The 25,414-nt window shown below is 38.7% G+C and overlaps 1 long non-coding RNA gene across 1 annotated transcript; it reads right to left on the reverse strand.

The window, feature by feature from the left end:
• Nucleotides 1-2,586: 2,586 nt before the first annotated feature.
• Nucleotides 2,587-22,079, reverse strand: LOC131480928 (uncharacterized). Its single transcript, XR_009245892.1, has 5 exons — nucleotides 21,966-22,079; nucleotides 14,654-14,709; nucleotides 12,191-12,274; nucleotides 3,808-3,925; nucleotides 2,587-2,646 (listed from the first exon to the last, which is right to left on the reverse strand). It is a non-coding gene; the product is annotated as an uncharacterized LOC131480928 (long non-coding RNA).
• Between the last annotated feature and the right edge of the window lie 3,335 nt (nucleotides 22,080-25,414).

Consider the following 25,414-nt stretch of genomic DNA (forward strand, 5'->3'; position numbering starts at 1 on the left):
AGGGAGTAAATCAGCAGACGAAAGATCTTCTCTCTCTGCCTCTCTTCCTCTCTGTGTATCTGACTTCCCAATAAAAAAAATTACTTTATCTGTTTGGTGTCTCTTAAGTTTCCATATGAATGTTCTCATTGTTCTTCCTAGATCTGAGAAGAGTGTCCTTGGTAGGTTGATTGAGATCTCATTACATCAATCAATTTCTTTCAGTAGTATGGACATTTCGAATATATTAATTCTTCCAAACTACAAATTCTTTCATGCTGCTATGTCTTCTCCTGTTTCTTTCTTCAATATTTTGTAATTTCATTGCAGAAATCTTTCATGCCCCTAATTGGATTTATCCTAATGTATTTCAATTTTTTGTAGGTGATGTAAATAGTACTGATCTTACACGTTCTTTCTCAAAGGCTATTGATTTTTGTGTGTTGATGTTATATTCTGCAACTTTACAAAACTCTCTTGTGAGACTTCTAGTAGTCTCTTAGTGGAGTCTTCCAGTGCCCCTACTTATGGGATCATGATATCTGCAAACAGGAATAACTTAACTTCTTCCTTTCTAGTGTAAAAGAAAGTTTGTATACCTTTGAATTATTACCTAATGGTTCTGGCTAGAAATGCTAGAATTATGTTGAATGGCAATGGTGAAAGTGAGCATCCTTGTCTGATTCTGGGTCTTGGTTGAAATGCTTTCCGCTTTTCTCCATTCCACAAACTTGAGGTTAAATGTAGATGCAGCTTGGATAGGAATCATAAAGCAAAGATTCCATGCTTAAGATATGTTTGAAATCTCTATGGCATTGGAAACATCATTAATAAAAATTTTCTCAGTGTTTTTTAAAAATAGATTTGACATAGCAATATAAAAAGTCTGGTGATATACATTAAAACAATTATTATCAGCCCTGGCGAGGTAATCTGGTGGCTAAAGTCCTAGCCTTGCACATGGCAGGATCCCATATGGGTACCTGTTCATGTCCCGGTGGCCCTGCTTCCCATCCAGCTCCCTGCTTGTGGCCTAGAAAAGCAGTAGAGGACAACCCAAAGCTTTGGGACCCTGAACCTGAATGGGAGACCTGGAAGAATCTCCTGGTTCCTGGCTTTGGATCTGCTCAGCTCCGGCCATTGTGGCCACTTGGGGAGTGAACAAGCAGATGGAATATCTTCCTCTTTGTCTCTCCTCTTCTCCGTAAATCTGATCTGTCTTCCAAACAAAATTAAATTAAAAAAAAAACAATTATTATCCAGAACCTTATGGATATATTAAGTGCCATACAGTATTGACTTCTTTTTTTTTTATTTTTTTTAGATTTATTCATTTTATTACAGCCAGATATACACAGAGGAGGAGAGACAGAGAGGAAGATCTTCCACCCGATGATTCACTCCCCAAGTGAGCCGCAACGGGCCGGTGCGTGCCGATCCGATGCCGGGAACCTGGAACCTCTTCCGGGTCTCCCATGCGGGTGCAGTGTCCCAATGCATTGGGCCGTCCTCGACTGCTTTCCCAGGCCACAAGCAGGGAGCTGGATGGGAAGTGGAGCTGCCGGGATTAGAACCGGCGCCCATATGGGATCCCGGGGCTTTCAAGGCGAGGACTTTAGCCGCTAGGCCACGCCGCCGGGCCCACAGTATTGACTTCTGCAATTGATGTGAAGGGTGTCTAACAAAGGCCTTCAACCTATCATTCAGCCCATACAAGATTACTGAGTGCCTATCCAATTGCTGGTAGTAGCTTTAGAAAGAAGGGGAGATTTGGGAAGATGCTGTTTGCATTTTGAACTTGTTCATTATATGGATCAGGGGATAGGGTAAAGTAAATAAAAATAAAAGTATAACCAAAATATGTGCAACTGCGTAATCACCTGCCATCAAAACTTGTGTGCCATTGATCTTTTGAGGGAAGGAAGTGGGTGAGTGTTCGCTTTCATTTTTATGCCGCTAGGCCTCCCTCCCTTTGGTCTTTGTAGATCTCTGTATTTTCCAAAGCCCCATTTGTGAATTCTCACATCAGAATCTAAAGTCAGCGCTTCTTCTCATTGCCAGACACCTACCTTCTTCATAGCAACTCAGCTGTGACTACCCAGACCCTTGGTTCAGTCCCCTTAATCATCACTGGTGGTCCTTTGCTTTCCCAGGTGGGATGATAGGTGTAACTCTCAGTCTGATCAGCCTGCTGGCCTCTCCCTGCCTCCATCTGGACCTGCTGTCAGCAGATGGATGCCCAAAGCACTGGCTCACCTACCCGAAGTGAACAAATGGGACCTGTGCCCCAGAGCTCCTTGGGGAGAATTATGAAGACTGGTCACTGGAACCCATCATTGCCGGCGACTTATACACCAGGGATAGGTTAGAGAAATTTATGAGTGGGTACCATATGCCAACCCAACATCTGCTTTCTCATAGAAGCATGAATATAGGACAGTGCTATGTGCATTAAAAATGAGCCTCAGCAACACACACAAATGCAATTTAAGGTGAAGACTCCAAGACACTCCGTTTTCATCATCAGTTTTGAAAGGCAATTTTAAGCAGAACACCAAATATAAGTGCGAGTGAAGCTGTTTACTTTAGGAATGTCCGGAGGCTTGGGTCCTTCTGGTCCTTCCTGTAAGCTTTCCCTTGGGTATCTCTGTGCTTCCTCCATCAGTGCTGAGAACCCAAAAGATACAATGTTAAAATTATTTTTGGGTTTAGTGAAGTGAAGGGTAGACGATTTTTTTCCCTCTCAGTATTTTCTGCATTAAATAACAGGGTGGGGTGGGGGGAGGATAAGTCATATCTAATTTAAACTCAACTAGCTGCTTAGAAAAGTGCACGTCACAGATTGGGACCTAATTTGTATTCTTGGTGAAGAAATTAACTTGAAGTAAGTGAAGAGTTAGTCTTCTCTTTATTTGCTGAATTGTTTACAAAAAGCAGAGAACTACAGTGTCAGTATCTTGATATTATTCTTACACTCGTGGGAGCTACTTAGTAGCCAAGGTCATGTTTCCAACATGCCGTTACTTACAGCCAGGTTGTATTATCCAAATATTAACTGATAGTGTCACATAGGCAGGTTTCGGAACTATAGGGAAGTTTTGGAGTTATTGTAATAATGCCAACCTCAGATTTTGCCATTTTGTTTTAAAAAATGGTGACAGTGTGTGGTATCCTGGGGCCTCTAGTAATTGTCTCAGTTTTGCACATGCCAGAATTCTTCAAAGAAATGTCATCTTCACTGCTTGAAATTCCTAATCATGGGACTTATTTTATGCAATACACTCTTATGCCATGGCACAGTACTGGTTTTAAATTCAGAGATGAGCAAATCACTCCAATACCAAAAGTTATCATTTTCTCAGCTGTGCAGTAAATGGTTTGCAGTAACAGCCTTAAACAACTTTCACTTTTGTTTTACCTCCACCCACCTATACGAAAGCTTCGGGAAAAAATAAGACCATCAGCGTAGGCATGCAGCAACTTCAAATGTAGCAGCTATTTGAGATTCCCTACTTGGAAAGATGTTCTGTTGCGGTGTTCTGGTACTACAGACAGCTGTGAAACACATACTTTATAGTTTTCTGAAATGAATTATGCTCTTGGGACAAATCAGCTTTCTATGTCTGGCTCCATTCAGTCCTCTGCTTACCGGTTCGCTAGCCATGAAAGTCTTCACTGTCTCATTCCTCCTGTGCCTCATACTTGTGTCTCCACTTTTTTCTCACCCTGGACTCCCAGGAACCAAGCAGAAACCAGACTCCTGCTGGAAAATGGCTTCACACTTTTTTCAAATCAAGTTCATGAATGAGAAGGAAATCACTGCCTTACCTCATTATTTCTATACACTCTTAAGGATGATACATACTGATCTTTAGTAGGACACGTGACAGTGCCTTGACTTAAGCTGAATTATCTCAGTGGTTATTCTGTGCCTATTTCTTACCACCTCCAAGGGAGAAAAGTGAGCAGTAAATAGATGCCAGGCTGAATGTTCTGCTAATGTGACTATTTTACCTATGTATACTCCAAAATAAGCACAGCTTCCTCTGGCATTGATGGAGAAAAACAAGAAGCTTCTAAGTTCTACTGTAATGCAATAGCTCAGGGCCAGAGTACTGCATATGGTGATGCATTCACTATTTCTGTGCAAGCTTGTCTACTGTTTGCATGGTTGCACTTTTTGTAATCATTTTTTTTCTCAAAATCTGCCACCTGAGTATGACCACTTTTCATCACACCCTGGATGACTCCTTGACCCCCAATTCCAGCTAGTATTCTAGTCAACAGCATGCAAAATTTCTCCAGAAATGTTTGCAGAATAAACTAAGAGAAAAAAAGTTACATCATATTTTACATAATATAAACAGCTATCCTAACAAATCAGATTATGATTTTGACTTGATAATAATTTGGCAACTTAATTTTTTTCTGGAAGATAAGGTAAGTAAAAGATAAGGTAAGTAGTGAATAGACTTTTTTCATTTGTGTGGTGATAGATAAATTACTTAGACTCTTTTTGTATATTTCTTCATCTCAGAAATAACAATATAGCCAACTATAGAATATAAACCCCAGATATTAATCCACCCATCTATAGATAATCATTGACAAATGAGCTAAAGTCACTCTTGGGGAGAAAGGATAGTCTCTTTAACCGATGATATTGAGGAAATAAGATCTCCAATTGTAAAAATATGAAACAAGACCAATAGTAAATAAAAGATTTTTCAAGTATTTTAATATTTTAACTTGCAATGGTAGGGACAACTGAATGTGATCTGTGGTGCCACTTAGAGAAAGGTATAAGGCAAATCAAAGGCTCAGGTGTGGGGGTTCTCAGTAACCTTACACCTATAGAGCAAGCCACTAAAGCGGAAGAGACAAGAAAAGATAAACCAGGCAAAAAGTCATTTTCTGCTTGTCCTATTGTTCATTCCAGCAAACCAGACAGACAATAGTCTATGAAGTGACTTTTGAAATCACAATCATCCAGGAACTTCAAATCTGTGACAATGATTGTTCAGAAACTGCTTTTCCGTTGACTTCCAAGTACAGAAGATTTTTAAAAATAGTAAAACTCAGGAACCACTCAAGAACTCACTGCATTTTGCTCTGTAGGAATGATACTCAGGCATGCCTTTGAAAATGTAAAGCAAAGAACTTCCTATGGGGCATACCTCTCTCTCTCTCTCTCTCTTGTCTCTCTCTCTCCTTTCTCTCTCTCTCTCTCTCTCTCTCTCTCTCTCTCTCTCTCTCTCACACACACACACACACACACACACACGCCTCCATGGGTTTGAAGTTTCTGGATGAAGTAGGAAAGCATTCCTAGCAGTCTTGCAGAGACATCTGTAATCTATCCATTCAGAGTGTTCCTGAAAGAGCATAGAAAAATACCAGGAACCCGTGAGGCCTTGACAGGAGGAGGTATTAAGGCAAGCAGCCTAGCATTTAACCAGAGTGATTCTGTGCCATTTAGTGGAGATTTCTCCCAGTTTTCATTCTGTTGGTATGTGGTCCTACAATATTCAGTCCAGTGACCACTCTTCCATGTAGCTTTCTCTCCATTCATAAGAATCAGAGGCAGCTTCCTTTATTTAAGGTTTCAGGTATTGTATAGCCTGTTCTGCAATCTAACATTTTTTTTCTTCTTATGTATACACATGTTGGCTCTCCAGCATTGAGCAGTCTTTTCATGGTATCACATAGGGTCAGCTTCCTACACAAAATGTTTGCCAAAAAAAAAATATTGCACAGTTTTTGGGCAGTATCAATCTCAATGACTTTTCAACTTCCTTGGTTTTCAAAGCAATAGAGACGTAATTGCGTAGCTAAACCCAACTATTTTCCCAAAAAAAGGGTCACTTCCTTACTAGATGGTCAGAGAAAACAGTTCTCAGGATCCACATATCCACTCAACCAAAAGTCACATACCTGACATATGCTGGTTATTGTTATCAAATCTTTGGATAGGTTAGTGAATATACTGATAGAAGACAAGAGAAGGGACTGCAAAAATGGAAGAAAAAAGGAAAAGCAGGAAGGAAGGAAGGAACAAAGGAATTTTTCAAACATCTTTGATGTTTTGTAGCTCACATACAGTGAAGTCTTGACGAAGTTAACAATATCTGTAGCATTCTAGGGAAAGAGTAGACATGGGACACGGAAGAGTCACTTAGGTGGCCATCCACCCACTCCCCAGGTACAGCTCCATGGTGATGTGGAGTATGTTCCAGTCAGAGAGGAAGATTAAGTGTAGATACAGAAAAGGAATCAGCCAAATATGGATTAAAACCTGGCTCTATCATTGATTAGCCATGTAGCCTTGGTGAAATAATTACACTCTTTTACTCCTTCATTAGTAAAATGATATATATATATATATATAATTATATATAAATATTTATATATTTATATATTTGTAATATAATTTATATATAAAATTATATATATATTATATATGTAAATCTTAGATATCCACGATGCAGATTAAATAAAACAAAGAACAGTTATCCACAAAGCAATAGCTTACAGTAAAAGCTCAATAATCTGTATTTTTCTTCTATTTCTAAAAAGCCTAGTTGTCTAACAATTATATCATTTTCTCTCATAATGTTTTTGGGGACTATAGGTCATGTTACTAACCATTTTTACATTTAAACTCAGCTGAAGCAAAGAACATTTGGGTGATTTCTTTTAGTAGTGCATAATTTTAATCTCCTATTAATGGATAGCCCATAATACTCCACTGATCTGCATTCTTCTTTTCATTTTGGTGATCCATTTGAGGTTTCTGTCATCGAAAGTAGTTTTGCTATGCTTTTCTGTTCCTTTTGTTCACATTGTTAGTGGAAGAGATGAAATGAAATGGCACAGTTAGATGCAGCATATGGAAGGAGACAGTGGGAACCTATATTCCTACACATTGTGTCAACTTGCCATGAGAAAAGACAGAAGTGAGCTGTGGGACCACAGGATTGCTCCGCATTCATAGTTCAAGCTCAAGGTGAGTGGACTTGAGGACATCTGATGAGCTGCTGAAGCAGGCAACATGTGCAGAACACTGAGTTCAGCTTGGCATGCAGTAGGTGCTACATGTTTTCCTTCCTTCCTGTAAATACTATACATTGAAATTAAACTAGACTGCATGGGAAGATGAAGCAACTTTGGACATGTCTCAGTCTCTATCATGAGAGACCAATCGTGATAACTTTACATAAAATAAGGAAGAATTTGTGGAACAAAAGAGCTGTGTTCTTTAGGAACACTGGTCTCCTTGCAGCTGGAAAGACATTTTTCCTTAAGTGGCTGGAGCTTGTCGCTCTGTTAGATACATCCTATTCATGGTGACTTTCTCTAAAGCTCATGATTAATGTGGGCTTTTAAAAATTGTTTTGCTTTGTGTTATGTAAATAGCATTTCTCTCCAGTATGGCTGAATGCTGGTTTTAATTAAATTTAGGAAGGAAGAGAGGGGGTTGGGTAGCCTGACAAAGTTGAAGAGCATCAGTGAAAATCACATTTATGTTTGGAGCATGGCATTTGAAAACAGAATAAATAATACGAAAGAGAGGACTTCTCCAAATGGGAAAATAATGAATATGCTTAAGCTGTCTTATATTGTTGTCATTTTGCCTGAAGATGGAATTCTTGCTTTGGAAACAAGATTTTTACTTCTTTAAAATTTAACTCTGTCTTTTATGCCTGCCTTCCCCACAAGCCATGTTCTTTTTGGCTTTCTTTTTTACTAGAAAAAAAGACATTATTCTATGCAAGATAATTTGACTATTTAATTAATCATACTTTTAGTTGTGTCATTTTGGCTCTAATATAATTGAAACTTAGACCACGGCCAATCTATGCTAGGCTTAAGTTTGTTATGACTTTTCAATGAAAGTTTACCTACTCCCAGCATAATCTTCTTTCAAAAAGTGCATATTAGTGACATAAACAAGATCACTTAGGAAAAAATTGCTTTCAAACACATGAAGAAATTACTTTATAATAACTTTGTTGATTAAAAACTTCATCTATTCTCAGAGCAGGTCCATAAGAGTCTTCAGCTGGTAAAAACAAGCATGGGAGAACTCCGAGAAGAATTTAAATTATTGTGGTTATTTGTGAGTCATAAATCAGTATTTCTTAGCCAGATTTCTTAATGGTTTCAGCCTGACCTTCTCCCCCATCCATTCAAATAAGTAAAATCGCTCTTCATTCCTAAATTCCTTCTGAATGTTCTGACTCCTAGCTTTCAATCAGTGGCAACTCCCTGGCAGTTTGTATCCTTGTGGACTACTTTTCACCTGAGGCAGTGGGGATGCTTATGAGAAAGCTTACTAACTCCATCTCTGAAATATGAGTAGAGATTAACTTGTGTATTTTTTTCATGGAAAGAAAAATGCCAAATTTAAGGCAGTCATGCTTTTTGCTAGGAGGTCAAAGAGTGAGTAGATTATAGTGAGGCGGATAAAGAAGAAAGGGGGAAGATTTATGTGTTCTGTGGTATTTGAAACCAACTTAACAATTGGTCCCTGGAGTATAGAGATTTACATATTGTGTAGTTTGGGAAAATGGATACGAACTTTTAGAGTATCCCTCAAAAGTGCTTTCTGGTAGCTTTCCTGGTCAACAGGCTCTACCGCTTAGCTTAAAACAACAGAAGAAAGAAACTTAATATTGAAACAGTCCAACTTTCTTGAAAGAAGTAAACATTTATCTGGCAGCTTTGAATAGTAATTCAAAGCACAAATTAAAGTATTTAGGAAGTTTTGTGAATTTTGGCAAGGCCCATAATTTTTTATGGCTAAGTATAATCAGGACAATTCCAGCAAGGAATCACATCCTACAGACATCGGTGCACAAGAATTCAGTCCCATTCACTTGTTGAAAGCAGAAGGGGAAAGGAAAAGCGTGTGAATTGAGAAAATGATTCAGGCAAGCTCAATAAATATTTCACCTGGCAAACATGGGATGGGAGATATGAATCTGCTCCTCACTCATTTTGTCTTATTTCCTGAGATCCTCATATGACACAAACACCACAGCAAAATCCAATGTGCTTCAACTGCATAAAGTACGTATACATGATAGGATCCTCCACGTGTAAGCTGTTGTACATCAGGAGCACAGCCGAATCATGGTGAAGATGTCTCTGGGCGATGGTACGTAACCCACGAGCATAAGGGTGTGTAAACAAGAACAAGGTACATGGAAAGAAAAACTAAGTGTGTTTTGGTGCAAAGATTTGAAATGCATTCACATGTTTTTCTTTTATATAGGATGTGTTTTCTTAATACTTTTTGAATACTTTCTCAGGTGTTTTCAGTGAGATTATAAACGACTCTGGTTTTTCACCTTATGCTTCGGAGTGTCACTCCAGCAAAGTTGTAAATTGACTTGATGATTATTATTAAGTTGTACTTGTATCATGAAGACCAAAAGTAGAAGAGCAGTTAGCAGGAGGTCTTAGTGGTTGGAGGAAGGTAGAAATGGAGAAATATTGTTTAACGTACATTTGGGATGGTGACAAAGCTCTGGAGATAGGTAGTGGCAATGATGGCACAACGCTGTAAATGTAGCTAATGCCACTGAATTATACACTTACAATTGATCAAGGTGTTTGTTCAATTTGATGGAGTGTGTGTGTGTGTGTGTGTGTGTGTGTGTGCTGCGATTTATTTACTTGTTTGTTTGTTCGAAAGGTGGAATTACAGAGTGGGGAGAGAGATGGAGATCTTGCATTCATTGATCCACTCCCCAGATGGCTACAATGATTGGGATAGGACCAGGCTGAAACTAGGGCCTGGAGCTCCAATCAGGTCAGAAACACATGGAGGAACAGTGGTGAAATAAAATGACACAGTACTTTCTTGATAGTCTCAAGACCAGGAAGAGGATCATAATTCAGCACAGACAACTCTGAACTGGGACTCAAAGGCTGAGAATGTCTTTGGGACTAGCCAGCTGTTTAAAGAGCCACATCAGTTCTCATTTTTGTGGTTGCCCATAGCCAGCTCTTAGAAGTTCTAGGTTGATTCTTATTACGTGTCTGCCTGCTGATCCAGAAGAAGACGTGACAACACAGTGTGATAGGAATTTGGAGATGATAGAATGCATTTTCTTAGTTTCACATGCATCATGGCTGAGAAAAGGAGAGTGTTGTGCCCCAGTGCACCTGGCTGTGGAGTGGTGGGATCTCGAGTTGAACGCAAATCTCGTTATTTTCGGGAATGCCCTTTTGCTTTGAGGCCTCCCATGGGTGCAGACCATAATGATGGAATTGTGTAGAACCATGCCGAACAGAGCACCATATGCAGTGTAAGAAGTAATAAATGTTTCTTGATGGTGGTGGCAATGAAGATGATGATGATTATGGCCACAGAGAAAACTCCATTTAGATGAAATTAAATGATACTGCCTGGATGAGAGAGGGAAATGCTGTGCCATTTAACGGCTGACATGTAAGATGAATTTGGTAATGAAGCTCAGGGACTTATCAGGCCAGAAAACTGCATTCTCTCATTATATAGCCCTTAATGACCCACTTATTACTAATATAAAGGGAAAGATATACATATAAACACATGTTCCTGAATGTCTGACTGCAAGAAATGAAACCAGAACACCAGCTTGAGGGGTTAGCAACAGACGCTGTTTCTATTTGAATGATCAAATTTGCTGTTTTCCAGCTGGAAAATGACAACTGAAGTAAGAAGGTAAAGGATGATTTGACAATGCTTACAAAACAGAGCAGGGAGAGGAACGAAAGGAAGGCAGGTGGAGGTGCAGAACTTGAGGGATTGCTCCAGGGAAGCTGGAAAAATCACAGGTTAGTTTGGAATGATGACCAAGGCCTTCTTTGGGAAGTTACATCTTTCAAAGTATTCAAGTCCTCAGTTACACTGCATTTGTTTTTCTGGAACATTCAATTATCCAAGATACAAACGCTAGCCATCAGGGAAGCTAAAATGAAAGCCATGTTTATTAACAAAAACTTACACATTTCATCCATTCAGCGTCCTTGCTAGAATTTATTTACTCATTTTTGATGTCCAAACTTGGAGACCTTATACCGTTTTCGAATCTCAGAGCAAATTATAAGCAGCACAGCATAAGGTACAAAAGAGGTGCTTACTGACAGGCACATTCTTTATAACCAGAGCAAGTGACACCTGACAACCTGAAAGTGGCCAAATGCAAGGAAACCACGAAACAAGCAAATAAACAATGCTTAGGATGAAATAAACCACAATGATAGGCTGCCATGCAGTTCTGTACAACAAGGTACCTCGGGGGGCATTGCTGATTTATATGACAGCCCAGTGAGTTTTGTGTTAGCTATTACTTCCAAAGATTTAGAGGGTTAAACCAGATAACTTCCAACATCCTTCTAACAACAGCAAAGAAAGTTTTTTTTTTTTAAAAAAACTAAATTCAGAACAAAGTCTAAATTCAGAAATGATGAGGAAAAAAGTAGATTCCTGCTATCCTTCCTCACTCACTACAGAACTTTCATTTCAAGTGTTGAGATCAGTTATTTGGAAAAACTTTTTCGACACTGCTACCCCACTGACATGGCCTTGCTTTGGCATTGTTAGTAGTGGAGTCCTGTGTCCACCATATGTTATCAAATTACCCTGGGCAAGACATTACCCCTTGAAAATATCAATTTCTTTGCATGTGAACTAAGGATTATAATATCTGTTACACTGGGCCACTCTAAACATTCATGACTGGAATCATTGTGTATATGGCACTTAACTTTGTGGCTAAAACACAGAAATATAACCAATAAGTATTTTCATTGTCATATTGTTGGCAATATTCCCAACAAGCCGTTTTCCCCTTCTATGTCTGACCACATGGACCGTGCAGATGTGAGGGATGCAGCTGTAAGACAGGAGCAGCTGTGACCCATGGAGCAGGTACGCAGTGGTAAGAAAGGTGATACATCCAGAACAGCTAGATTTAGCAAGAGCTGAGCGGTGACTACCGTGCCAATGGCCTGAAGCATCTGTTTTGCCATAGACACCCTCTGGCCTGCTTTGCTTGATTGCATTCTTTCCCAGGTGCTTGTTGGCATTTGAGTAGAGATCTCCAAAGGGTAAGAATCATCATTGTGCACTGTTATCTAAGAGCTCAAGTATATTAATATCGAGAAGGACTTCACTGTATATGACCATATACTATTTTCCAATAAAGGCAAAACTTACATGTGGAGAAGTTGTTTGGAGCATATTGTAAAGACAGTATTTTTGATGGAAACCAGCACTCTTCTTTCTTGCTTCTACTGGTTTCTAGAAGCAAGAGGTTTGTAGGCCATATGGTCTCCATCACAATGACTCCACTGTCTTATAGCATAAAAGCAAACAAACACACACACAAAACCCCCCAAATTAAAGCAAGTGTTGGAGGCCTCTCCAACCTGCCTCCATTCCTGTCTGTCTTCTACAAGTAGGTAGAAAGCATCCAGGATGCGCTCAGTAGCATCAGAGTGATACAGAGGTGATTGGCACCTGCTTTCAAGGACCATACAACACAAGGAGATGCAATTGTCATCAGGAGAGGGACGCAAGCTCTATCACAAAAGAATAAGCAACTTCCTGGTATGCACAGGGAGGTCTGAATAATTCCACCATGGGAAATTGGTGTGGGCTTTTGTAACTGACGTAGAACTTTGCAACATTTTAAATTTCTTTTCTTTAATTTGAGACGCAGAAAGAGTGAGACAAAGACAGAGCTCACATCCCCCATTTTACTTCCCAAATACTTGCAGTGGCTGGGCAAGTTTCTGGCCAAAGTTGAGGGCCATTAACTCACTACAAACACCAGCTCCCAAAGTATCATTTAATTAAGCGTGAAGTTTTGATGGACTTTTTTTGTGATGGTAACATACTTGCAACATGAAATTTAACCTGTTAACCATATTTGAAAAGATTTGTCTATATTTTGTAAGAGTTGAAGAGAGCCAGAGATAGAAAGGGAGATATCGTCCATCCACTGCTTCACTTCCTGAGAGGACTGCAAAGGCAAGGGTCGGGCAAGGCTGAAGTCAGGAGTCAGTAACTTCTTCTGGATCTCCCATATGGGTGGCAGGTACTCACATGCATGGCCATCTTCTGCTGCTTTTCCCAGGCCATTATTGGGGAGCTATATCAGAAGTGTAACAGCCAGGACATGACCCAGTGCCTATATGGATGCCAGCGTTTCATGCAGCAGCTCAATTCATTACTCCGCATCTCTGAGCACCATTGTAGTCATTTAAAATGTACAGTGTCATTAAGTATACTTAAAATGTATAGCAGTGGGCCTTTGGGTCAGCTGTTAATATGTAGGTTGGAATGCCAGCAACACACATTGGAGAGCCTAGTTGTAATTCTTGACCCCAGATGCTGATTCTACCTTCCTGAGAATGGGTATTTCAAGAGAAAATGATGATGGTTTAAGTAGTTGGATTCCTGCCACTCTCCTAGGAGACCAGGACTGAGTTCTTGGTTTCTAAATTGCAGCTCCATTTCAGCACTGGCCATTGAGGGAATTGGGAAATGAACCAGCAGATAGGATTGCCATCTCTCTCTCTCTCTCTCTCATTTTTTCCCAATAATTATAGTAGTAATAGTAGTAGAAGTAGTATTCCATATAACCCTCAATACTAACAACCGGGGAAAATTGAGTGTGTTTAAGTTTGAGAGGTTTTCACAGATTCAATACAGTTCATAGATACAATTCTAAGAATGTAATTATATTCAGGTCCTCCATCCCCTCCGCCTTTTTGGTAAGAAAGTTGATGAGTGAATGACTCCAGTTATACTACACTCACATACATTTGTAGAATTAAACTAGTTAATTTACTACTTTATCCCTTCATCCCAAAGAGGATTTGATACAAAATAAAACAAGAACACACAGTATACATTGAATGGCATGACCTATAAAAGGAACAATTACATGATTTAAAGATTTTGGTTAGAATACAAAATCTGAGGTCTGTAGTAAAGCCTTAAGCCATACATAGGAGGGATTATAATTCAGTGATGAGGTAGAGGCAGGGGTTCAGCTGGCTTCTGTTTTGGATGGGGGCATTTGGGTACACTGTGAAGCCCTTGCTGAGACAGTAATATTAGCAATGCTCTAGAGCAGGGGTTAGCAAGCTTTTTGCGCGAAGGAGCAGAGTGGGGATTTTAGGGTTTGCAGGCCACATGATCTCCATCACAATGACTCCACTGTCTTATAGCATAAAAGCAGCTACAGACAAAACATAAGCAAATGAGTGTGGCTGTGCTCCAGCCAATTCTAGAAAACAATTCATAGGCCTCTGCAAGAAGAAATTGAATCTGTCCTCATAGTATTTTCTACAGTTTCCTACATATTTGTATATATTCTCTCTCATATATCAAGGAACTTTCATAATACTCCACCAAGTGGATTTTCCCCTGATTTTCTTCATGAGAAACTGATACCCAAGCAAATGAAAGCCCTTGCATAAGGTTGCAGAGCGACCAGTAGGAAACACTGGTTCAAGTAACACAGTCTGACGTGGGAGGCATGGATTCTCTTGGGAAGGGTTTCCATCTACTGAGATCAAACAACATGTAAAATGATTATTGTTTTGGATGACTTTCCACACAGTGCCTGTTGCAAACATTAATAAATTATTTATTTTCATATTCATTTACCTGATGTGATTTGAACATTCTTTAATGATAGAATGATGTTAGGCTGTTCAACTCTACTGAAAGAAAAATAATCAAACATGAATTGTTTCCTCAGACTGTGGTTCCCCAAAAAGACAATGAATATCACATCAATGCAATTGTAACAAAAACTTTGAAGGATGCACCGAATGTTCAAAGCTTGGGCTAGATTATTAGATCTGGTTGATGAAGGTCTGGAAATTGGCCCTATAAATGAATGTTAGTTAATGAAAGAGTGAGAGGATGGGATTATTTTAAAAAGGTAAAGATTAATGAGGGTAAAAGTGTTAACTTTCCAAACCAAAGATCTAGCATGTTCAAAGCACATGTGAAAATGGAACACCTAAATTAAGGGACTGGAACAAAGGAAGAGTGGTAAGAGCCCGGAGGGTAGTTGCAGGTGGAGGATCTAGACCCAGTTCCTATTAGTTTTGATCAACATATTGAAGATTTTTCTGAGGATTTCTATTTACCATTACAAGCAAAATAGTCATTAAAATGTATAAATAGAGAAATACGATGATCCCATTCTCATTTTGAAAATACTGTCTACCTACAGTATGGTGAATGGATTGCATGCAAATGAAGTACACAGGAGAGGAGCCAGAGCAATGGCTCAACTGGCTAATCCTCCACATGCGAACACTGGCATCGCATATGGCCACTGGTTTTTGTCCGGACTGCTCAACTTCCAATCTAGCTCCCTGCTTACGGCCTGGGAAAGCAGTAGGAGATGGCCTAAAGCCTTTGGACCTACATCCACATGGGAGAAGGGAAGCTCTTGAGTCTTCGCTTTGGATCGACTCAGCTCTGGCAACTACAATCATTTGGGGAGTAAAACAGTAGATGGGAGATCTTTCTCTCTCTCTCTTTCTCTTCTCTCTGTAAATTTGCCTTTCCAATAAAATTAAATAAATCTTGTAATAAGAACAAAAAAATGAATATGAGATGCCAAGCAGAAATGGTAGCAGGGATCACAGTAGAAAAGATAAGTAGATAAATGCAAGAACTAATTAGAAGGTAAAATCAGTATTATCAGTGGTGGGCTGGATAAAAAGTTGAACTAGTGGAGAAAACAACAAACTTCCAAGATTTTCTAGCATGGGAGACTGGTAACTCACTCACTTAAAGGAAAGTATACATCTGGAATATTTTGACTACAAGAATATGTTGTGTCACTAGATTTTTAAGTTTCAAGTTTCAAAAGCCTTTGAGGCACAGTAAGAAACCATCAAATAACATTAAAAGTCTTGCCTATACAAAGGAATAACCTGAAATGAAGATTTGTGAGGAATTTCTGGTAGCTGGCCTCATCATGTAGGTTTAGTTTTATTTAAGTGGAAACAAAATATTCCCTATAATTTACAAAATGAAGTCAATAATTGATGAATCATTTAAATGAAAACAGTGAGGTCGAAACAAAGACTTCCCATAATGGGGGACTTTCTAATGAATGGAGGAAAAATACAAACTTTTCAGTTTGGGAGAAAACTGTATGTTTTTAGCTAACTGGACGTAAGTTTAACCTGGCTCACACCTGATATTCAGGGAAAACACTGTCATTCGCCCAGAGCACACTGTGAGTCTCTTGGGCTCATGTAGTTGAGAACTGGAGTGAAAGTTCTGAAATCTACATTGTGTGGAAAGGCCTTGTTGCTTGTTTGTTTATTGTGCATCTTTCTCATTTTATGCCTCTGCTTTGCCTGAAGCTGCCATAAGGCACGAGCCAATGTGGTTGCTATTCTCCAGTGAAGTATGTAAATGTAAACATGAGCTAAATGCACAGTTATGGGATATTTAGAAGACAGTTGCTACAACTCTGCATCTCATCTCCTTATTCCTTCTTCGCTTTTTTCTTCTCATGGTTTTTAGCTACCTCCACTGCTGCAACACATATAAACGTAGAATAGAGAAAATGAAATCCATTAAGAGTCAATTGGGGGAAAATGGAATTAAGCATCAACTGGGGCAAAAAAAAATCAGTGCTACTTGGAAGCACAGACATCAGGCCCAATTTATTTACAAACTGATTTCCGATCATTTAATATGATCATAAATTGAAAATGCGATTGGCTAGTTATTTCCAAGGGTCATCTGCATCACTAGCAGACACTGAAGCCAAGCATCTCCACCAATGTACCTGACAGTGCCAGGCACCGGCGCAGGAGCTACCCACTCTGTTGGAACAGAAGTTTCCAGATAGCAGATCGTCTGCAAATGGGATGACTGTATGAAGATTAACAGGTAATGGAAGCACACCTGGGTCACAGAACTCAGTTTTCACTTTTAAATTACCATTCTACACTAAGATACCTTTCTCACCAATTTTTCCTTATAACAAAGTCCACTCATAATATGTGCTCAATAAATGTTTGCTGAATTTTTTTTTGGAAGATACCTAAAATCTTGCCCTGGAATTTTAAGAATTATATTTCTAGAATGAGATATACAGTTTCCTTGGAACCATCTTTGTAACTTTGTCCTCATTTCTGTATTTTGATCATTTAAACACAGGATGATGGCTACTGCTTTCTGAGGTGCTTTCCCAGCCACAAGCAGCGAGCCAGATGGAAATGGAGCAGCTGGGACACGAACCTGCACCCTATGGGATTCCAGCACCTGCAAGGCAAGGACTTAGCCGCTGAGCCTTCATACCAAGCTCAGAAATTTGTGTTTGAATATAATTAATATTGTTGGAATCATTCGATGTTGAATAGGAAATAAATTTCTTTTGGAAGCTCCTTGCATTAATTTATCAGACTCCACGGAAGAGAACATACAGCTTTTTCTCATACAGTAGAGCTGTGTCTTAGAATGCGAAGGTGATACTCAAAATTTGGTGACTCCTAATTGTGAGTCATTTCTTTGTATTTCTTCAAACTGGTAGACTTAATTTTTGTTGAGCCATTGTGCAGAGCATCACTTCCACCCAGACTTTCTATTTTGTATTTTTCTCTCTAGAATGAAAATACCAATTCTTCAGCTCTCTGGCACTTCAGCCACCTAGCCCAGATACTCAACCCAATCTTGAAACACTACAGACTGAGTTCTGAATCAAATAACCATAAAAATGCTTTGAGTTTGAAAATAATGGGGGTGATGCTGGTCACAAGTGGTTAATGCCTGCTTTGTGTTGCCACTTCAGAGTGTTAGCTATCACAATTCTCTGATTTGGTGATCTGGATTTAAAACAGCTTTATTTTAAACCAACCTTTCTTCTTCTCAAAGGGAAGAGCCCAGCTTAAGTTGAGTTGATTCTTTCTTTCCCTTCTCAAAGTAACTTACCTACTGTGCCATGATATAGGGAAGGCTCTAAGTAACAATCACCGTAGAGTCCTGTACTTTTCTTAAGGTGAATGACATCTCTTCTTTAGTTCTCTAGAAGTTATCTGGTCAGGTAACTCTCAAACTCCTAGTACAATAGCTGGCCCTGAGCTGATTGTGGAAGAATCAGCTGGTAGCAACCAAAAGTAGAGATTTTTGGATAAAAATTCCGATTTAGCTCTTTTGGGCTGAGACTCAAAAATATGTACTTGTGGAAAATCCGCCAGGGTTTTCTGGAGCAAAATTTGGCTACCAAAACTTTCTAAAATTTTTAAAGCTCTTTAAATTTCATTAAAGAAAAAATCATATTATGAAGATTAAAGAATCATTCGTAAGATGTTTTAACCCTCTCTGGTGTGGGGAAACTTCGCCCTGCCTAGGACTGTTTGGATGTTTATAACATCATTCATAGGCCAAGCAAAATGATCAGCTTAAGAACTAACCCGCTTTGGGGGCCACCGTTATAACCTAGTGGTTAAAACCTCACCTTGCAGCTGCCAGCATCCCATGTGAGTGCCAGTTTATGTCCCAGATGCTCCACTTTCCATCCAGCTCCCTGATTGTAGCCTGGGAAAGAAGTGGAGGATAGTCAAAGTTGTGGGACCCTGCACCTGTGTAGGAGACCTGGAAGAAGCTCCTGGCTTCAGATAGTCTCAACTCTGGCTGTTGCGGCTACTTGAGGAGTGAAGCAGCCGATGGAAGATATTTCTCTCTGTGTCTCCTTCTTTCTGTGTATCTGCCTCTCCAATAAAAGAAATAAAATAAATCTTAAAATTTAAAAAAAAGAATTAACCTGCTTTAAGTTTACTGAATGCAAGTACCACCTTTGGTTTTCTTGGCAGACCTGGACCAAATCATTTTGCAGGCCTTGCACAGCCCACACGCTGGATATTCCAGACCCCATGCAAAATATCCAAGCCTTTAGCGTGTCTTAAATTATAATTGGCAAACTTTATAGTATTGGAAAACAAAGCATGTTTTACTCTGATTTAAATTGTATTCACTGTATTTTTACTATTGATGCATGTATATCATTATTGACATTTTCACTTTTAATGTGGTATTAGTGTTTAATTTTGTGAGCTAGCCTTGTGGCATATCAAGTAAAGCTGCCTCCTGTGGCACCAAACATCCCATATGGGTGCCAGTTTGATTCCTGGCTGCTCCCCCTTTTAATTCAGCTCCCTGCTACTGCATCTGAGAAAGCAAATGGCTCCAGTACTTGGGCCTCTATCCCCATGTGGGCGACCTGGAAGAAGCTCTGACCCTCCTGGCTTTGAACACTCCAGGCTCTGGCCCTGGTAACCATCTGGTGAGTCAAATGAAGGATTAAAGATGGTTCTGTGCCTTTCTTAACTCTGTCTTTCAAATAAATACATAAATCTAAAAAAAAAAAGAATGCAGACACTGAGCTTTCTTTTTGATATATCTAGGAATCACTTTCATCTCTTTCAATTTCCTTTTTGATTTATAAGTTTTTAAGAGTAATTATCCAGTATCTCAGATGTGATTATTCACTTTGCATACACACTGTCCTTTATAAAGATTTTGACATTTACGTTGTTTTACAACTCTATTAGCCTTTATTTAATTAATAGCACCTATTATTTATCTTAGATGCTCACCTATACTTACTCCTTCTATTTTTTTCACATTTCCCCTCCAGATACTTTGCTTTTTCTTTCAGTAAATGTAAGCTTTTCTTTAGACAATCCTACCTTCTGAGTTAACAAGAAGACAGTTCCGGCCTTTGCAGTCATTTGAGGAGTGTGCCAGAGAATGTAAGGTCTCTGTCTCTCCTTCTCTCTGTAAAAATTTGCCTTTTGGGGCTTGGCATGACGGCTCAACGGCTAAATCCTCACCTTGCAAGTGCCAGGACACTGGTTCATGTCCTCGGTGTTCTATTTTCCATCCAGTTCCCTGGTTAAGACCTTAAAAAGTAGAGGAGGATGGTCCAAAACCTCTGGACCCTGCATACACATGAGAGACCCAGAGGAAGCTCCCAGCTCCTGGCTTGAAATCAGCTCAGCTCCAGCTGTTGCAGCCATTTGAGGAGTGATGAAAGATCTTTCTCTCTGTCTCTTTATAAAACCTGTATTTACAATAAATAAGTAAATCTTTTAAAAATATACGTTTCAAATAAAATAGTGATAATTTTGTCATTGCCTTAGCATCACTGGTTGAACCTCTTGGATTAGCAGTTGTCGTGCGGTCATCACTCTCAGCGGTTGCCTTCTCTTCACCTTGATGGACACACCTGTTTATTAATTTCCCAGTTGATGGACCTCAGAGTCTTTACAAATTTTCATGTTATGTCATGTATGTTATATGTTGTGTATAAACTAAAATTGAAATGTCAATGAGGTGGTCACAGAAGGTGGTTAAGAACTCGCATTTACTTTTAACATATTGGTTACTCATTACTAGTCAATTAATTCCATAATGATGTAAATTGTTGCTGATGGTATGTTGGAGCTTTTAATTGATCGGGATGATACTCTGCTGGCTCTGTCTTCAGACCAGAGAGGGTATACCTAAGAAGCCGTTGAACTTGACTGGACAATAAGATGCTGGACTATGTTTGGTATATGCTTGCAATGGGGGAATCTCAACTGAACTTGAGCTGTGGTTATGCAACAAGGTGGAGGAATCCACCATGGTGGGAGGGTTTGGGGAGGGGCGGGGAGAATCCAAATACCTATGAAACTGTGTCACATAATACAATGTAATTAATGAATTAAAAATAATAAATAAATAAAAAAAGAAAAAAAACAAATATTCAGTACTTCTAACTAAGCATCATAAAAATCTTTCCATATTCATTAGGAAAACATTTGTCTACTTATAATCGTGAACATGGAAATACTGGGAAAATAATTTTGTATAACTTCCAAATTTTAATATATAGTGTCAATTTATCTTTAACACATTAAAATAACATGCTATACCAGCTTTTTTGTGGATAACTGGAGCTCATTATGATCTTTCTTCCTTTGATACAATATTGTTTAAAGTACGGTGAGAATGTCACATATTTATTTCTGTGGCAGATAGACCTTAATCCTGTCAACAATCTATAAATTTATAGCTATTATTCCACTTTTTGCTTGAGGAAAATGAAACTTGGCAGGATTAAAACATGTGACGATTTTATCATCAGTAAATGATAAAGTTATGTTTCTGAACCCAGACTCTGAACAGTTAACTCCTAGGATATTTTAACTCCTATGATATTTATAAGAATACATGATTCTTTCTTTACTTTCAAAACTTAACAAAATTGCATTTAGATGTTCATCTATTCATTAATTTTGATAGGTTAATAGGAGCTTTTTAAATTCTGAAAATGGGTCCCTTGTCCAGTTTAGAAAAGTGTCCCAGTATAAGCTGCTTGTTACTCTTGGGATTTTTCTTGTTCTTTCTTAAAAAACAGCAATAGCCCCCTCTGATCTGAATTTCGTGAGCTCTTCCTCAGTTTAACAGCCATACTGTTTATTAGTTTTTCTGTGGCATGTATCTTGCTGATTGAGTAACCTCATTTTCACAGAATTAATCACAGGAGGTGAGATTCACCCTACATTCTGGAAAAAGTACTGTGCTGAAAGGAAATATATCAAACTTCTTTGGCTGGTTGGTGCTAACAAGGCACCTCTTCTCTCTGAGTCTTGGTGATCTTCCTGTGAAAGGGAATAGTAATTGCCCCGCCCATCCCTCGAGAGAGGAGACTAAAGCATGGCAAGTGTGCTGCAGACATCTGAAAACACATTCGTAATAGCAGAGATTTTAAAAACTTATTTTGGTGCTAGATTGAGGGCAATATATTATTCCTAAAAGCAAATCCTTCTGACACAAATAGTCCAGAATAATCATTCTAAAAATGACAAAACTGCAATGCACAAAATTTGAGTAACTTCCCCACAGTATCAGGTTAGTAACATATATGGAACCAACCTGCAGCAAATAGACGTACGTTATTCTTATTTGTTTCTGAGATATGTTTATCAACCAGGAACAATCTGGTCCAGCCAGATCATGGGTCGTAAAGGCCCTAGAAGGCTTTTTGGAGAGAGTTTTCATGTCAGATGCTTCAGGGAGTTAATTTGGGGTGTAGGCAGTGAGCCAGCTTGGCTGAATCCTACCCGCTTCTTCCTTGGTTACTGCATGGTGATTTTAAAAATAGTTCTCCCTGCTGAGTGATAAGAACAGCTTCCCCAGGGAAAGAGCAGTTTGCACAGCTGAGCCTGTTCCCTGTGTCCTGAGATAATCCCATTGAAGCAAAACTTGAAGTGAGGAGATGAAAAGAAACTGTATTTCACGAAGAGATCATTGAACAAGGTAATGTTGGTAAATTTCTAGGTTATCCCAAATATTACAACTCAGATTATGCAAACAGACTTGTATCCAATGCAAGGGAAAGACGGTAAACTACAGCAAACTCTCCACCCCCAACTAAAAAAAAACTCCACCCTTTCTTGTCAGAATTTCCAGATGTGCACCAAGTGATCAGACTTTTCCATTAAAAGTTCAAAAGATGGAATCCAGATGTTTGTCTCAGCTCTGGGACCTTTGACCTTTGATGCATTTACTTGCTTTTGGGTTTTTTTTTCTGGTCACATGATGCTCTGAACTTTATGCTCTACCTAAATAACTCTGAAATTTACTCAATGATAATGGAGCATCAAGTTGTTTGGATTGAGGATCAATTTCATGTCTATGAAGTGTTGCTAAAACTTTAAAGTTTTCTGTTTTTTTCAGTTATTTTGAAAAGAATGTCTCTGTTTAAGTCATGTTATCACTATTCTATCTGGAATTTTAAGTGCTGAGCAGTATAAGTGCCAAATGTTTGACACACTTTGGCAACAGAAGGTTGAAATAAATAAAGAAGCCAATAGAATATACATTATTTTCCCTGATATTTATTTCAAATAGTACATTGATTGCTATTAATTTTATCCACTGTGAGGCAGTGGATAAAATGTTCTAAGAAAGAAATTACTTTAAAAATATATGTTTTGGCTTTCAATAGACAATCATAAAAACAAGCAGCTTATACAACATAGCAAGAAAAATGCCTTTGAGGAAGAGTAACCGTCTCCCATGCAGGACACAAATGTGTACTTCCCAGCCATAAGATGTTAACAAGAGCTTGTAAAAGTTGAAAACAAAAACAAAAACCTGTGAAAAATCATGTTTTCAGTGGCAATGACTCAATATGAAAAATCACTTGTATGCTATAATGCTAATCAAAGAATGCCAAATTATTGCTTTCCTCCAGTCCTATGGGCAGTTTCCAAGTTGGTTTGGAGGAATAGCTAGAATTTGAAGAAATACTAGATTCTTGAAATGAAATATAAGATTAAAGCCATGTTAGCTTTCAGCATTTTCAAAGGTCCTTAAAAACACTGTAAACCCTCAGTAGTAAATGTTATTTTCTTTCTCAAAGGAATGTTCAGCATGGGATTGCAGCTTGGTGAGGACAGAGTGTTGCTAACAGGAAACCAAAAGGATTCTCACTATTTCTGGTCAATGTTGTTTTTGACAAAACTGTATTGATATAATTCAGAGAGACTAATAGGAAAAAAATAGTTCTAAGGTCAAAATGATTCTGAAACAACCTCATTTGAAAAGTTGTCACTCTGCACTTTAATATTTTGTTCCTGGAATGGCCTCTTCTGGAAAAAGAGACGTGCTGGGTTATCCGTAAGGAGAGCCGACCTGAGAATGCAGAACAGAATACAGACACTGCACTTCTCTGAAGATGTGAAATTCTACAGAAGGTTTCCCAATACACAATTCTCCTGGATCTCTTCCCTGCTGCCCATACCCACTGGTTCAAACACTAGAAAGACTCACTTCCTATTATTTTTCCTTGATCTAGGACGATAAATTTGTCAGTTACAAATGTGAACTTTTGGTTTACATTTCTCCTCATTCCACTTCTAGGTGATTAATGTAAAATTAAAACCTTTTTAGCTACACTTTTACAGCCAAACCACATTTTTCTTTTCAATATAATAATTAGCTGGTGTATACCTATATATCTAGATTTCATTTTATGTGGCTCTATTATTTGTATTTGTTTCAATAACATTGGCTTACAAAGACGGAATACTATGACACCATCAACAATCAGTAAATGAATCAACTTCAAGTAAAAGTGTTTCTGCAGGCAGTGTTCTAATCAGGCAGCAAATGGAGGCAATTCTAGGGGATGATTTGGTTAAAAGCAAGATTCTATTAATTCAATCATCATTCACTTGCCTATGAATTGTCAAGGATAACTTCTTGCTCTTTTACCTTCAAGAGGCAACTGAACAGACATGTGATACACTCTCTTTAACTACTCATTGTCACCTGCATCTGCAAGGTGGTCCCTAACTGGCAGAGACAGAAAGCCTGGATTGTTAGAGCTTTGGTTGGCGTACTCTAATACTACTTGAATTATGTAATTTCCACTTAAAATTATGTTAAAATGACTCAAATATTAAGTAGTTGTATCCATAAACTTACTAATTATTACATTAGGCATTTATAACTTTAAATATGTTTACTACACTGGGCATCCTAAATTAACTCCAACTGAACTTCTTAAAGAAATTGATCTATATTTTCCAGGAGCCATTTGTGGCTTGTTCAGTGTTTCAAGTATTGGTCATGCGTTTTGATCAGATCTTACTGTTCTATTGGACCCTCTTGCCTCACGAGACTAGAACTTTCTGTTCATGTTTTTGTGATTTGTACCATTGCTTGTATATGGTAATGAAGTGGAAATTTCCATTTAATTTGACTTAACTTTTCTCTTGCCTGAAAAGTTATGCCACTTGCCACTGTTTTGGTTACTTACTGACAACAAAAATTGCTGAGTCACTTCAAGTCATTAAATTAGAATTGATTCAAAAAATAAAGGCCACTTGACTTGATTTTATTTCTTAATTTTTTTTTGCATATTTAAAAATCAAAGAGGCAAAGACATACATTGCATGCACTGGTTCATTCCCTAAATAGTCAGAACAGCCAACACTGAGCCAGGCTGGCACCAAAGTACTCAAGCCATTGCGTGCTGCTTCCCACAGCAAACATCAGCAGTAAGATGGAATTGGAGGTGGAGCTAACACTCAGACCCAATCTCTCTGATACAGGATGTGCATAGATAGGCCATATCCTAACTCAGACAAATGCCCACTCCAGCTTGACTTGATGCCAGCCCACCCCAACCCCAAGTTGCCCTTCAATTTGTGCTTGTACCTGCAAAGGTTGCAAGCATGAAGTGGGATTGAGGATGGAAACAGCTCATCTTTCCACTTTTTGCTCTACACCAGTTGACCTCTTTCACATGACCTGTGCTGTTTCTTCCACCAGGGATTTGAGGAAGAAGTGACATAGATTGGTTAGATGTCACTTAGCTGAGAAGCCCTAGAG

The sequence above is a fragment of the Ochotona princeps genome, chromosome 8 (genome assembly GCF_030435755.1).
Source record: "Ochotona princeps isolate mOchPri1 chromosome 8, mOchPri1.hap1, whole genome shotgun sequence".
Taxonomy (NCBI): domain Eukaryota; kingdom Metazoa; phylum Chordata; class Mammalia; order Lagomorpha; family Ochotonidae; genus Ochotona; species Ochotona princeps.